We start from the raw sequence: 14,958 nt of genomic DNA on the forward strand, positions 1-14,958 counted from the left end.
AATGGGAGTCTAGTGCCCTTAACCACGATGCCACCTGCTGACCCCAAGATTATTCTTTTTTTTTTTTTAAAAACAAAGAAATTCTTTTTAAATAATTATTTAGGGACTAGCAGATAGCTTAATGGTTATGTCATTGGATTCCCATGTAGTTGACTATGGTTCGGGTCTTGGACCCAGTGGCTTAAAATTCAGGCCGGGCACATGTGTATGTATGTGTGCCCAAAATCCCAGAGAAGACTGGAGGAGGAGGGATTGCAGTGTGGTCGACCCCCCTGGGGGTGATTTTTTGGTTTCTGTCTCTCTGGCAAGCATATGCACCCTGTAACAAAAATCTCTCTCTTTCAAAAAGAAAAAAAAAAAGAATATTTATTTAATTTTATTTCTGTTATTATCATTTTTAAAAATTTGACAAGAGGGACCAGCAGTTAGCGTAATGGCTGTGTTGCTGAACTCCCACGTAGTCAACCGCGGTTTGCGTCCCAGACCCGGTGGCTTAAAACTCACACTGGGCGCGAGTGCATGCATGCCCAAGATCCCGAGAGGAGAACGGAGGAGAAGGGATTGCGGCATGGCCATCCCCCCGGCGGGTGATTTCTCGCTTTCTGTCTTTCTGTCTCTCTCTGTCAGGCAAGCGCATGTGCCCTATAGCAAAAACCTCTAAAAAAAAAAAAAAATTCGACGAGAGAGACAAAAAAGGAAAGTGAGAAAGCAAGTCGCCAGGCTCAGGACTTAAACTGTGGTCAGTCATGTGAGAGTCCAGTGCCTTAACCACCATGCTACCTGCTGGCCCCTATTATTATTTTATATATTCAATCACTGTATTTATTTACAGTTTGCAAAATGAATTTTCTCAGCATGAATACAATGCTTATTAGTCTAGTTAAAGATATTATCATATATGTCATCATGCCACCTGCCAGCCTTAAGAAAAATAAACTTAAAAAGGATTCTTCAAAGGAGTTCAATGTTCACATATATAAACATTCTCACTCAAGAAGCACAAATTTGTGGCTGGCCCCCATGGCAAGTGGTTAAGAAAGTCTGATTTTACATGACTGAATGAAGTTCAAATCCCATCCTTGGCAGCTTGAAAAATATGCCAGGTGTGTGTGCATGTGTGCCCTAAATATTGATAAGATGGAGAAATGAAGGTAAAAGAATTGTGGGGTGACCATGCCCCATGAGACAGGGGATGGGCACTTTCTTGGTCTCTCTCGCTCTCTCTCCCTTTCCCTTGAGAGCATCTGTGACCTTTGGTAAACAAACAAAAAAAAACCTAACAGAACAAAACACAGGGGCCAGCCAGGTGGCATGGTGGTTAAAATGACTGGATTTGACATTGTCAAGTGTGTGGTTTGAGTCCTGGACCTGGGCAGCTTGAAAAACAAGCCAGGCATGTACACATGCATGCCCAAATCCTAAAAGGAGAATGGAGTTTTTGTGGCATGGTTGGTCTTCCTGGGGTGTGATTTTTCACTTTCCCTCTCTCTCTATGTCTCTCTTTGGTGAGTGAACATATCCTACTGTAAAGAAAAAAAAAGATATAAGAATAAAAAAAAATGGGGGTCTAGTAGGTGGCGTAGTGGTTAAGAGTGCTGGACTCCTACATGGCTAACCACAGTTTGCGTCTTGAATCTGGCTTGCTTTCTCACTTTCCCACTCTCTCTCTCTTGCTCTGTCCCCCTGATCAAATTAAAATAAATAAATAATTAAACAAAGTTAAAATTTAAAAAAATTCCTAAAAAAATAGTTTGAGTAGATATGTTTATCACATGTGAGCACCAGTTCTGGTAATTTGGTATAGGATTGAAAACTTTTTTCCTTTTCTTTTCTTTTCTTTTTTTTTTTTTGCTATAGGGCGCATGCGCTCACCAGACAGACAGAGAGACAGAAAGCAAGAAATCACCCCCCAGGGGGGATGGCCATGCCGCAATCCCTTCTCCTTCATTCTCCTCTCGGGATCTTGGGCACACACGTACATGCGCCAGGCGTGAGTTTAAGCCACCGGGTCCGGGACTTGAACTGGGGTCAACTACGTGGGAGTCCAGCGACATAGCCATTATGCTAACTGCTGGTCCCAAGAACTTTTTTCCTTTATAATTTTAAATATAAGACATGTTTACAGAAAAATTCCAGATTTGCCTATTGTAAAATGACATTAAAAGGTCCTCAAATTGTTTCAGATATTTTACCCTACAGCTGAACATGTTGACATCTTACTACAATAATTCATATAAAACTTAGAACTCTGGCCAGTAGATTTATCAGAATAAATCCAGACCACAAAATGTCCCTCCCTCAATATTTTATAAAATGGGCAAAACCTGCAAACATATAGCCAAAAATTAGCCAGTGATGTTAAGTTGCTGAGAAACAAGTGAAGAGTCTAGCCTCTTGCCATAAATACCTAAAAAGAGTGACCAGGACACAAAAAAGAAAATTCTGGTCTCTGCATGTGACTCCTGTCCCTCTTGTCTCAGAAGCAGTACTGAAAAAAGATTACATCAACAAAAAAACTGTTAATGTTTTAAAAAACACTAATTAATTAATTAATTTTAATTTGACCAGAGAGGGAGAGAAAGGGAAAGTGAGAAAGCAAGCCACCAGGTCTGGGACTTGAACCATGATCGGCCATGTGGGAGTCCAGTGCCCTTAAACACCACGCCACCTGCAGAGAGGGTCAGAGTCAGAGTGAGAGTGAAATGAGAGAGAGAAAGTGAGAAAGCAAGCCACCAGGTCCGAGACTTGAACCATAGTCAGCCATGTGGGAGTCCAGCGACCCTAACCAGCATGCCACCTGCTGGCCCCGAGCCATTGGCCTTTATAGCTGATTCATGTCTTTCACATCCTCTAGGCTGGAGGTCTCCAACCCATTAGTGTCCTGTTAGAAAATGAGTTGGACAGTAGGGACTGACCAGTGGGTGAGCAAGTGAAGCTTCCTCTGTATTCACTGCCACTCCCCATTGCTCACATTACAGCCTGAGCTCTGCCTCTGGTCAGATCAGCTGTGGCATTAGATTCTCATAGGAGCACAATCCCTATTGTGAACTGTGCCTGCAAGGGATCTAATAGGTTGAGTACTCTGTATGAGAATCTCGTGCCTGGTGATCTGAGGTGGAGCTGAGGCAGTGATGCTAGCACTGAGGAGCAGTTGCAAATACTTGTTGACTTTAGCAGAGAAGTTTGATTGCACAGAGATCATAAGAAATCAATTGCTTGCAGATTCTTATCAAAACTCTATCACTAAGTGGCAAGTGATAATTAAGCTGCATTTGGTGGCAGGCTTTAGAATGGCAAGTATGAGTTGATGCACTTCAGTTGTACAGCTGTATCACATGGCAGGCTTTAAGTCAGAATCCAACACTTACTTCAGTCCTTGTGTGGGTCACCCATGATTTTATTTAACCACTGCCTCTTTCCTGCATTGCACATTTATCTCAGTCACAGCTTTGGGAAGCCCACAAGCTAATCTTAGCCAAAACAAATAAAAAACATCTAATTGCAGAAAAACAATCTCAGGGTTCTTAATGATTCTCCAATATGGTAAGTCGAATAATTATTTCATTATGTATTACAATGTAATAATAACAGAAATCTAAAGCTACCTTTCTCTTTCACCAACACTTGTCTTTCAAGTATTGGCTTCCAGCATCAAGCAGCCAAACTTAGGTTTGGTCTCTGGACCAGACACACCACTACTTGGTACACCACTACTGATGATAATTGGTGTCACCTGATGCCACTGTGTGTGTGTGTGTGTGTGTGTGTGTGTGCACGCGCACGTGTGTGTGTAAAACTGTCAACAAATAGCCTGAGGGGATACCCACCAAAGTTATAATGGGTAATGCCTCTGGGGTGGGCAGAGAGAAATTAGGTGTGAAAGAGAAAAAAGAATTCAAATTTAACTGTGGTATTTTATTTCTTTTATTTAAAAAGAAAGCTTGAAGCAAATACAAAAAAAGAACACTTATAAATCATATGTAACAAATATTTATTATATTATTTCTGTATTTTCTTTATTTTTCAAATTTTAATCCTCCCCATTTCTGACACATTCATTGTGATCATGAATGGTTTATCCCAGGATACAAGTTGATAGAAAACTAAGTAATTCATAAAACCATTATATGAGCAGGTAGGCACACACGCAAACATGGCACAATCACATCAAAATGGTTACATGGGGTTGGCCCTGCAGCACAGTGGTTGTATACATTGGGAGCCAGATCCCCCATGGCTGATGGTGGTTCAAATTCTGGCCCTGACGGCTTGAGAAAAACATGGTGAACACATGTACAAATGTGCCCCAAATCCTGATAGGATAGGGAAATGGAGGGAAAAAGATTGTGCCATGACTACGTCCCATATGGGTGGGAAGGGATGCCTTCTTTCTCTCCCCTCTGACAAGTATGCATACAGGGATACAGAATCCAAATTCTTGCAAAGCAAAAGTTATTTTTTCTTGCCCTGGTACTCTTTGCACTTCCCCAGAGTCAAACAATGTTGCCAGTTTTTTAGAAGGGAACATGGAAAAGTTTATGGAACAGTAGAATCAAAGTAACAGTTTATTTTGGTACAAAAATTTAGAAATCCATACATAGTTTTTTCATAATATACATTTCCATGAACTTGTTGAAGACCTCCTCATCTAATTCCAAAGTTACTTAATGTATTTACAAGCACATATCTATATAAACTCTATAAGGAAGACTCCTTTTGCCCTATTGCTTTTTTTTCTTTTTAGAATAACAAAAAATAATTTACTCAAACTTAAGCTTTACAGAAGTTTCCAGACAAGCCATACAAAATGGTCACAAGCTTCTTTCTAAGGGGTCTAGACTTGACAGCAAAGTCACAATGTTATCAGTGAGGGTGTGATGTTTGTTTAATGTTTCCATTTTGGTTCAAACAATCAAGCTCCTCCATCTACAGCGTCTAAATAAAGTTAGACTTGGCTAGAGAGTATATTCTAAAGAACTGGTTAGCTGCTTTTAACCAATGTGATCAGATCACTATAAAAAGGGGGGAAAGAGCCCATAAAATTGAAATAAAACCACCTCCCCTCCTCAAAAAAAATAAAATAAAATAAAGGAAACACCCACACCCCTGCAGCTAAGCTGACAACTATCTTCATTCACAGTGCTTTATACTTAAACCATAATAGGGGAAATGAATAAAAGCAGCCGGGGGCCACCGCTTTTAAATATTTCACAACAGTCCAGATGATACTGTTAACGGATGGAAAAGTGTTGAGCTGTGTTGTGAAATCCTTGGTTCTTTGGGTTCAGATCACTAAAATTAGAGATCTGTCCCTAGGCGCAAAATGAAATCGCAACCACGAATGAAGTAGATAGAAAAGAAAGTTTAATAGAAAGAAAGGAAGGGAAAGGAAGAAAGTAACCCAAAAAGATTGTTGGGTGGGCAGATTGCCAAGTGGCAACTGCACTTGATACTGGTCAACCGTTATTCTTATTACTAGAGGTCATGAATATTCATTAGTAGGTGGCCCCCTTACGCTGCCTATGTTCTTCCTTTAAATTTGAATCCACACGTTCTCTCCTGCACCTGCGCACCTTCCTCACAGGCAAAGTGAGGAATTTGGTCACCTAATTGCTTACGCCCAGTGCGAGTCAGGTTGCCTCAATTAGATCGCCCAATTAGTCTATCGTATTAATGACCAAATGCTTGCTTGGGTCCATTTGACAAAAGAAAATCTACAAACTATCCCTGTATGCTTCCCTCAAGCCTCAAGGAATTAATATGACAAATTGCCTCACCCTCCTGGCCCCTGAAGCTAGGTGAGCCTTTCGCTTTTCTCTTAGGGCTGCCTGCTAATGGCTAACTAACTGCCTACCACAATACTTCTAGCCTCTGCTCATGCTTTACAACAGTGAATCAGGACAAGACATAGATTCACTAATGTGCATTCAATCACCTAAGGACTGAAGATGCCTGGGCTTTTATTCTGTAATGTTTCTAAGACTGTGTTCATTAACTGCAAACAAAAAAGGAAGCAGTCCTGGCAGAACAGAAGTGATGCAACTCAATGATCAGATCGATTTAAATATTATTTATGGCGCATAGCCTAGCCCATGGTCTAACTGTTTCTATGGCTTGGGCTTCGTTGGCCTTCCACTGCTCCGCTACATGATTCGCTAATGGATCATCTGGATTGGGAGCACTTAACCAAGCCTAGATTGATAGCAGAACTGTGTGGATCTGCAGTGCCGGGGATCACTTACCTTTCAAAATATCTAAACATATTCTTCCTAACGTCTACATTACGATGATAAATTTTGGTCATGAAATGTACTTTAGAGTCTGCCCTTGAGTATTCTTCTGGAAGGAATAGTTCAAGTTTAAAAGTCCCTCCCTTAAAAGGGGAATCCAGGGAGCCAGCAATGACCACATGAAAATAATGGGCGTTGCTCTCATCTGGTTCTGCTTTAATGCCTGGAACCGGTTCTGCCAGCAAACGCTGGTTTCCTTGATGATCCTGCGGGGCAGCCCAGCCATTTCGTCAGATCTCAAGTTCAGCCTCTGGTCTCATCCCTGGTTCCCCTCGCCTCAAGCACCCCAATTGCTTTTTTCACCATACGCAATACATCCTGAAGACGGTCCCACATCAACATGTGTAGAGATCTCTCTCTCTCTTATGGCTTCACAGTATTACAAAGTGTTAATATGCCATAAATTAATTCATGAGACCATTTTCGGTGGGTATTTACTATTTCAGAGTCTTCTGCTATGAGAATAAAGGGAAATTCAGTTACAGTCAGTCCTGACTTTGCCGTGATGGTTGTCTCAGCTTTATGTAAGTCTCAGTGTATTACTATGCCTTTTCCTATTATTTCCCACTCATCCAAATGTCTCATTGAGTTGTTTTTAGTCCATGGAGATGTTCTTTTCTCATTTTTGAGCGTGACTTTGTATATGGAAATGTTTTCAAGTATATTTTTCTTTATATCCATGAGTTTTGTTTTGGGATAGGGAGATTTTAGCAATATGGTAAAAGGGGTCTATCTTATACTTACAGAATTTATTCAGATATGTGCTTGTAAATGCAGCAAGTATCTTTGGAAGTAGGTAGGGATCTTCAAAAAGTTCATGGAAAATGTGTATTATGGAAAAACTATGAGTAGATTTCTAAATTTGTTCTATTAAAATGGCCTTCAGGGTCTTTATACAAAGACACGAAGTTAATAAAATTAATTCTAGCACTATTGAAAGATAAAAGGAAGCAACAAATCACCCTTTATCCCATCAGTCAGAAACATTCGGGTTAGTAATAGCCCAGAAAGTTGTTTTAATATATCAGATAAAATGTGGGAATAAATAGATAGAATTTATTATATTAAATGGAACAATATTACATGTGCTATTTTAAAAGTATTTTACATTTATTTTGCTTGAACTGAAGAAAAGCAACTCATAAAATTGAAGAGAGCTGAACTACAGAAAATATATCTCTAATCCAAGAACTTTCAGTTACTTTGAGTTTGCATATTGAATATTAAAATAACTAAATTGTAAAAAGCATGGAAAATTTTGGAGCCATTGTGAAAGTTGTTTTGAAATATGTATTAGCGTTGATTGACTCCTTATCATGAAAGATAGCACCAGCACTCAAATGTCTTTACTTCCCACCAGCATGCCCTGCCTTTTGTCAATTGCATCTGTTATTTTGGTTTACCCAGCAGTCCTTTCAACCTACTTTGGTAACCGATTCTTTTGGGAAAATAACGTTCTCAATTTATTTAGCTTCGTAGAGCTTTTCAATCAAGGGGCCTGCCCCATGTGAGCTAAGAGTTGAGTGCAATATCCAAAACAGGAAAATACAACACTTTCTATAATTTAACCTTCATAACCAAGTATAGATAATGACTACAGAATATTCACACCTGCCACCTAGACCCCTGTAACCTTCCACCTACTTATCCTAAAGGGCTACTTAGTCAGCTCATTCTTTGATTCTATGAGTGATTATTCCTCACAATTCCTATTTGTTCTTTATTTGTTTAAGTTATCCAAAGCCTGCTCTTATAAGTTGAAAACTTAAAAATTGGGGCCGGCAGGTGGTGTGGTGGTTAAGGGCACTGGACTCCTACATGGCCTACAGTGGTTTGAGTCCTGGACCTGGCAGCTTGCTTTCTCACTATTCCTCTCTCTCTCACTCTGTTCCTCTCTGGTCAAATGACAAGATTAATAATAAATAAAGTTAAATAAGATAATTCTTTTAAAAAGGAAAATTTAAAAATCCTTCTATATAGAAATATTTCTTCTTTGCAAAGTTTTGCATATTTTTCTGTAGTCATAATTCTTACATATCTTAATTACATGTGTGAATAGATTTAAATTTTAGTTCAATTATCATTATCTTTTTTATATATTGCTTGCTTAGCTAGATTTTCTTACTAATATTTCTTTTTTAAACATTTTTTTGGAGAGGTTTTTGCTATAGGGCGCGTGCACTCTCCAGAAAGACAGAGAGAGACAGAGAGATAGAAAGTGAGAAATCACCCCCCCCCCAGGGGGGATGGCCACGCCGCAATCCCTTCTCCTCCACTCTCCTCTCGGGATCTTGGGCATGCATGTACATGCGCCCGGCGTGAGTTTTAAGCCACCAGGTCCGGGACGCGAACCACGGTCAACTAGTTGGGAGTCCAATGTCATAGCCATTACACTAACTGCTGGTCCCCCCAAAAAATCTTACTAATATTTCTTAAAGAATGACTGTGTGTCCTGTATTTCTGGAACTCTTCCATGTTCAACCAACAAATTGCCAACAAACTGCCTTTATACTAGAAAAACATTTTGGCCAGGTTTCAATTTTTAAAGTTTAAATTTCTTTATCTAAGAACAATATACATGTTGCTTCATTTTCTTCTTAAATGCTTCTAGTCAAGGTAGAATGTTAAGGCTGCATTTATCCTCCCATCTGAAATGACTGCAAAATCAGACAAAACATGAAACAGATCCCAAGATGCTGTGAATAAGTCAGTAAAGAACAGTGATCAAGGACCATTGTCCTAAGGTGGGATGTGGGAAACCAATGAAGTGGTCTCTATGATTGCCCCAGCTTTCCGCCTATAGAAAGTTTCTAGGCTGCAGTTCGAAGAGGAAAAGCTTACATACGGTGTAGCACTTTCAAGGAAGTGAATGGACAGAATTGTGATTAGAGAGGGTAAGGAAATTCAAATTTGCAAGACAGAATGAAAAAGAGGAGAAAGCTTCCCAGACAGAAAATTCTGAAATTTGCAAAGTAGTCCCTCTGAATAGTCAACTGAGCACTGATTAGCTCTCGTCTGTGAGGAAATACTTGAGGACAGAAAATGACTCACTGAGAAATATCACAGGGAGGAATCCTTAGAGCTCATGCAGGGCCAGAACTAGTGTCTGTTCCAACCAACAAGAGAAAAAAACATAAAAATTCACAAAGCATTGGTGTAATACTGGGAAGAGACCCTCAGTAGAATCAAAATTAAAAAAAGGGACCAGCAGTTAGCATAATGGCTATGTTGCTGGACTCCCACATAGTTGACCATGGTTCGCGTCCCGGACCCGGTTGCTTAAAATTCACGCCAGGCGCATGTGCGTGCGTGCCCAAGAACCCAAGAGGAGAATGGAGGAGAAGGGATTGCGGTGTGACTATCCCCCCTGGGGGGTGATTTCTCGCTTTCTGTCTCTATGTCTCTGTCTGTCTGGCGAGCGCACACACCCTATAGCAAAAACCTCTCCAAAAAAAAAAAAAAAGAGTAATTCTAGACTACATGCTGCTCTGGTCCTATGTAAGAAAATTTGAAAGTAACACCCAAAAGAGTCAACCTATTTCATTGTAACTTAACCATGTTCAGAGCAAAAGTTCTGTGACTACAAAAACATCCAGTATCCAAAATAGTAAATCCTACAACGTCTAGCACCCAATAAAAAATTACTGAAAATGCAAAGAAGCTGAAAAATACCAACCATAATGAGGAGGAAAAGCATGTGTAACTGGTTCACAATTAACACATATAATTAATAGACTAAAACATTAAAATAGATACGGTAACTTTATTTCATATGTTCAAAAGCTAGAAGATTTGAATATGTTAAATAAAAATTCGGAAAATATTTTAAAGGATCCAAATAAAACTTCTGGAGTATGATCTAGAAGATAAAACAATGTCCAAAATGAAAAATACACTGAGTGGTTTCAGTGGCATATTAAACAGAGGAAACGATCAGTGAAATTTAAGGCATAGCAATAGAAACAACCTGAAGTAAAAGACAGAGAAACAAAATGTAAAGCACTATGTAGCATGAGCTGTGGAACAAAAGCCATTTAACCCAGTATACAGATAATTGGAGTATCTGAGAAAAAAAAGGGTGTAAACAATCTGTTGGAAAAAAAATGGCCCAAAACTTTCCAAATTCAGTAAAAATTATTACCTCACAGATCCAAGGAGCTCTCAACAAACATAAAGCACAAGAATTTTAAAAAATTAACAAAAATAATTATAATCAAATTCCTTAAAGCAATAATAAAAAGGAAATATTAAAAGCAGACAAAGAAGGGACCAGCAGTTACTGTAATGGCTATGTCGCTGGACTCCCATGTAGACCGCGGTTCATGTCCCAGACCTGGTGGCTTAAAACTCACGCCGGGCACGTGTGTGTGCGTGCCCAAGATCCCAAGAGGAGAATGGAGGAGAAAGGATTGCGGCGTGGCCATCCCCCTGGGGGGTGATTTCTTGCTTTCTGTCTCTCTGTCTCTCTCTGTCTGACACGCACACACACTCTAAAAAAAAAGCCACACAACCAGCCTCTGTATAAAAAAAAAAAAAAAAAAAAAAAAGCAGATGAAAAATGACATTATGTAGAGAAGAACAAAGGAATGACAGCAGATTTATCATTGGAAATAATGTGAACCGTAAGACAGTAGAGCAATTGAAATGACTTTATTGACTTTAAATGACTGAAAGAAAAAATTGTCAATCTCCCGCTATTTACCCAGCAAAGCTATCTTTCAAAGACAGAGATGTTTAAAAAAAAAAATATATATATATAAATATAATATATAAAAAGGCTATTAAAATGTATATGTAATATATGTAAAGGCTTTTAAATATATATATGTAAAAATACTAATGAATTTATTATTAGCAGACCTACATGACAAGAAATGTAACAGAAATTCCTTTAAGTAGGAGAAAAATGATACAAGATGGAAATCTGAGTTTACACAAGAAATAAAAAGCACCAGAAAAGGTAACTGCATTGGTATGTATAAAGGCTTTTAAAAATATTATTTGGGGGCTTGCCAGGAGGTGTGGTGGTTAGGGTGCTGGACTCCCACATAGCCAACCATGGTTCACATCCCAGATCTGGTGACTTAATTTCTCTCTCTCTCCGGTCAAATTGAAAAAAATAAAATTAAAAGAATAATTTTTAAAAATTAATGAATAAAATACAAAAAATTTAAATTAAATTAATAATTTTTCAAACATTTTTAATAAAAAATTACTTAAGGGTCAGTATCAGGCATGATGGTTAAGGTGCCTAAAACCTTAAAATACCTAAAAAAAAAAAAAGCTATCTATATTGAAGATTATTTAAGCCTCTTTAAAAGTAACTGTTTAAACAAATATACTATCAATATACATTGGCATTTATAATGTTTATAGAAATAAACTATATCTCACCAATGGCACAAATGCTTGGGAAAGAGAAATGGAAGTATACTATCAGATATAGATATGAAATGATATAATATCACTTGAAATTAAACTGACAAATTAAAGATACATAGTGTACACCCTATAACAACTACTAAAACAACAAAACAAAGAGTAATAACTAATACAAAAGGAGATAAAATAGAATCATCATGAAATGCATAATTAATCCAAATGGATACAGAAAAAGGAAAACAGGTAGCCAAAAAAAAGGTACAAACAGGAAGAAAAATAGCAATAGAGTAGATTAGCACCCAGACATAACAATACTCTCATTCAAAGTCAATGGTTTAGAAATCAAAGGATACAGGGAACCCTTCTGTATTATTTTATACTACCTTTGCAACTTTCTGTGACTTTTTTAGTATTTCAAAATGAAAAGTCAAAAAATAAAATATTTTAAACATTTCACTTAAAAGATAGGGATTGTCAGAATGCTTAAAAACGTAACTGAGCTGGGGACCAGCAGGTGGCATGGTGGTTAAGCCGCTGGACACTCCCACGTGGCTGACCACAGTTCAAGTCCCAGGCCTGGAGTCTTGCTTTCTCACTTTCCCTCTCTCTGTATGTCTCTCTCTGGTCATATTAAAATAAATGAATGAATAAATGAAATAAATTTTTAAAAATAATTATTTAAAAAAATAGTAACTGAGCCTGCACCAGGATGGCCGAGTGGTTAATACATTGGACTTAAGATCCAATGGACATATGTCTGCAGAGGTTCAAACCCCACTCCTGGTGGACTGTTTGAGACCAGCAGATGGTATAATGGTTACATTGTTGGACTCCCACATGGCCAAGCACGGTTCAAGTCACAGTCCTGGCAGCTTGAAAATCATGCTGGGCATATGTGCATGTGTGCCTAAGATTCCGAGAGGAGAATGGAGAAGTGATTACAGTGTGGCTATCCTCCCAGGAGGTGATTTCTCAATTTCTGTCTCTCTGTCTCTATCTCTCTGTTGAGTGCACAGACCCTATACTAAAAATCTCTCTAAAAATAAAAAAAAACTGAATGAAAGTACAAACAAAAATGCAACATATCTATTGTATTCTTGTATTGAATATTGCTTCCAATAAATCAAAGTCAAAATGATCATTAATACTTAAAGATAGAGGGGCCAGCAGGTGGCAGGTGGATAAAGCTGCTGAACTCCCACATGGCTGACCACAGTTCAAGCCCGGGACCTGGTAGCTTGAAAATTATACCGGGTGTGTGTGTGTGCACATGCATGCCCAAAATCCCAGGAGGAGAATAGAGGAAAAGGGATTGTGGGGTGGCCATCTCCGTTGGGGGGTGATTTCTCACTTTCTCTCTCACTGTCTTTCTCTGGCAAATGCATGCCACCATTGGCAAAAATAAATAAATAAAATTGTATACTTAAATTGTCAAAATTCTTTAAATCTGAGAATTTATTTCAGGAAAATTTTTCTATATTGTATCTTAGACTATTTTACTGTTCTATTTATTGAGCAATCATCTCAAGTCTTTCTACATGCCAGGAACTGGGTTTTCACTGTCTCGTTGCTTCTACCTTATTCTTCTTCTGTAATGTTTATTTAGCAATATCTCTCTTCATCTCTTTTGGTTGCTTTGTCATTTTGTCTTTTAATTCTTGTTTTATTGAGTTTATGGACTAAAAGTCTTCTATAACATGACATACTTGTGGAGAGTTTTCTTTTTCTCATGTACCCTCTTTACTCATTACTACTTTGGGTAAATGAGATAGTAGCCTTTATAAATGTTTTCTTATTCTACTTTAAAACTTTCGCACACATACAATAGAAGCGTGTAATGTAGTGTTGAGGTTCGTTCTTTGCATCTTTGTTTCTCTGTTGCTGGTAAGCTTTTGACTGTATTTTTTAAAGAATTATTTATTTAATATTATTCTTCTTCAACTTGACCAGAGAGAGACAGAGAGAGAGAGAGAGAGACTGAAAAAGCAAGCTGCCAGGTCCAGGACTCAAACTGCAGTCAGCCATGTGGGAATCCAGTGCCCCAAACATCACGCCACCTGCTGGCCCCTTGACTGTATTTTTTTTAACTAATTTCATGTATTCTTTTATGTATTGCTAAAGGAAGGATATGATCTGGATTTATTTAGGTATTTATTTAGAATTACCCACCCTTTTTATTTAATTTTATTTATTATCATTATTATTATTATTTAATTTGTTACAGGGCATGTATGCTCATGAAAGAGAGAGAGAGAGGGAAAGTGAGAAAGCAAGTCACTAGGTCAGGAACTCAAACTGTGATCAGCCATGTGGGAGTCCAGTGCCTTAACTGCTGTGCCACCGCTGCCCAGAATTACCATTTCTTATATTAATAATTTTATTTTAAATATCTCTCTATGTGTATTATTCTAGAGTGAGTGGTTTGCAGTATTTCCCAAGTTATCTGTAAATCTTTTTACCATAGACTGACTATATGCTTTTCTGTGAACATGTCTTCAAATTTTACAAATACAATTTTTAAAATTACAACTAACTGCCAGAAATAAACCAATTTTAGCTTCAGGTTTATACTTCTTACAATGAGAAATTTAAATTTCCTCATTCTTGGGAAATTATAGGACCTTTCTGGTTTTTTTGTTTTGTTTTGTTTTGTTTTAAGAATGATTTGTTTATTTGTTTATTTTAAATTTTTTTTGAGAGGTTTTTGCTATAGGGCACGTGTGCTCGCCAGCCAGCCAGAGACAGACAGCAAGACAGAAAGCGAGAAATCACCCCCCACGGGGGATGGCCATGCCACAGTCCCTTCTCCTTCCATTCGCCTCTCGAAATCCTGGGCACATGTGCCTGGTGCGAGTTAAAGCCACCGGGACAGGGACTCAAACCACAGTCAACTACATAGGAGTCCAGCGACATAGCCATTACGCTAACTGCTGGTCCCAGAGAGCTTCTCATGACTCATTCTTCCCTCAGTGAGCACCTTCCTAACCACCCTCTGCCTACACGTGTGTGCACACACAATCTCCGAGTCTCAGCACCCTCCAGATACCATTCTGAGATTCCTTATCATGATCTGCAGTTCCTTGGTTTTGTATTTGTTCAGTTGTTGGTAGTCTGCCTCTTTCCCAAGTGAGAAATCTTACCTGTCTTGTTTGCTGCTCCATCTCAATCCCTAGTACCTAAGAGAGTATTTGACTTAATGAATAAGTGTTCATTAAACAATATTTGACATTTGGGCCAGTAGGTGGCATGGGTGCCATGCCAACTGTGTGGTTTGAGTCCTGAACCC

General features: G+C 38.5%; 1 pseudogene; it reads right to left on the reverse strand.

Moving 5' to 3' along the window:
- Positions 1-5,976: 5,976 nt before the first annotated feature.
- Positions 5,977-7,102, reverse strand: LOC106735485 (ubiquitin-conjugating enzyme E2 N-like; annotated as a pseudogene).
- Positions 7,103-14,958: the final 7,856 nt, after the last annotated feature.

The sequence above is a fragment of the Tupaia chinensis genome, unplaced genomic scaffold, assembly GCF_000334495.1.
Source record: "Tupaia chinensis unplaced genomic scaffold, TupChi_1.0 Scaffold000407_4, whole genome shotgun sequence".
NCBI classification, from domain to species: domain Eukaryota; kingdom Metazoa; phylum Chordata; class Mammalia; order Scandentia; family Tupaiidae; genus Tupaia; species Tupaia belangeri.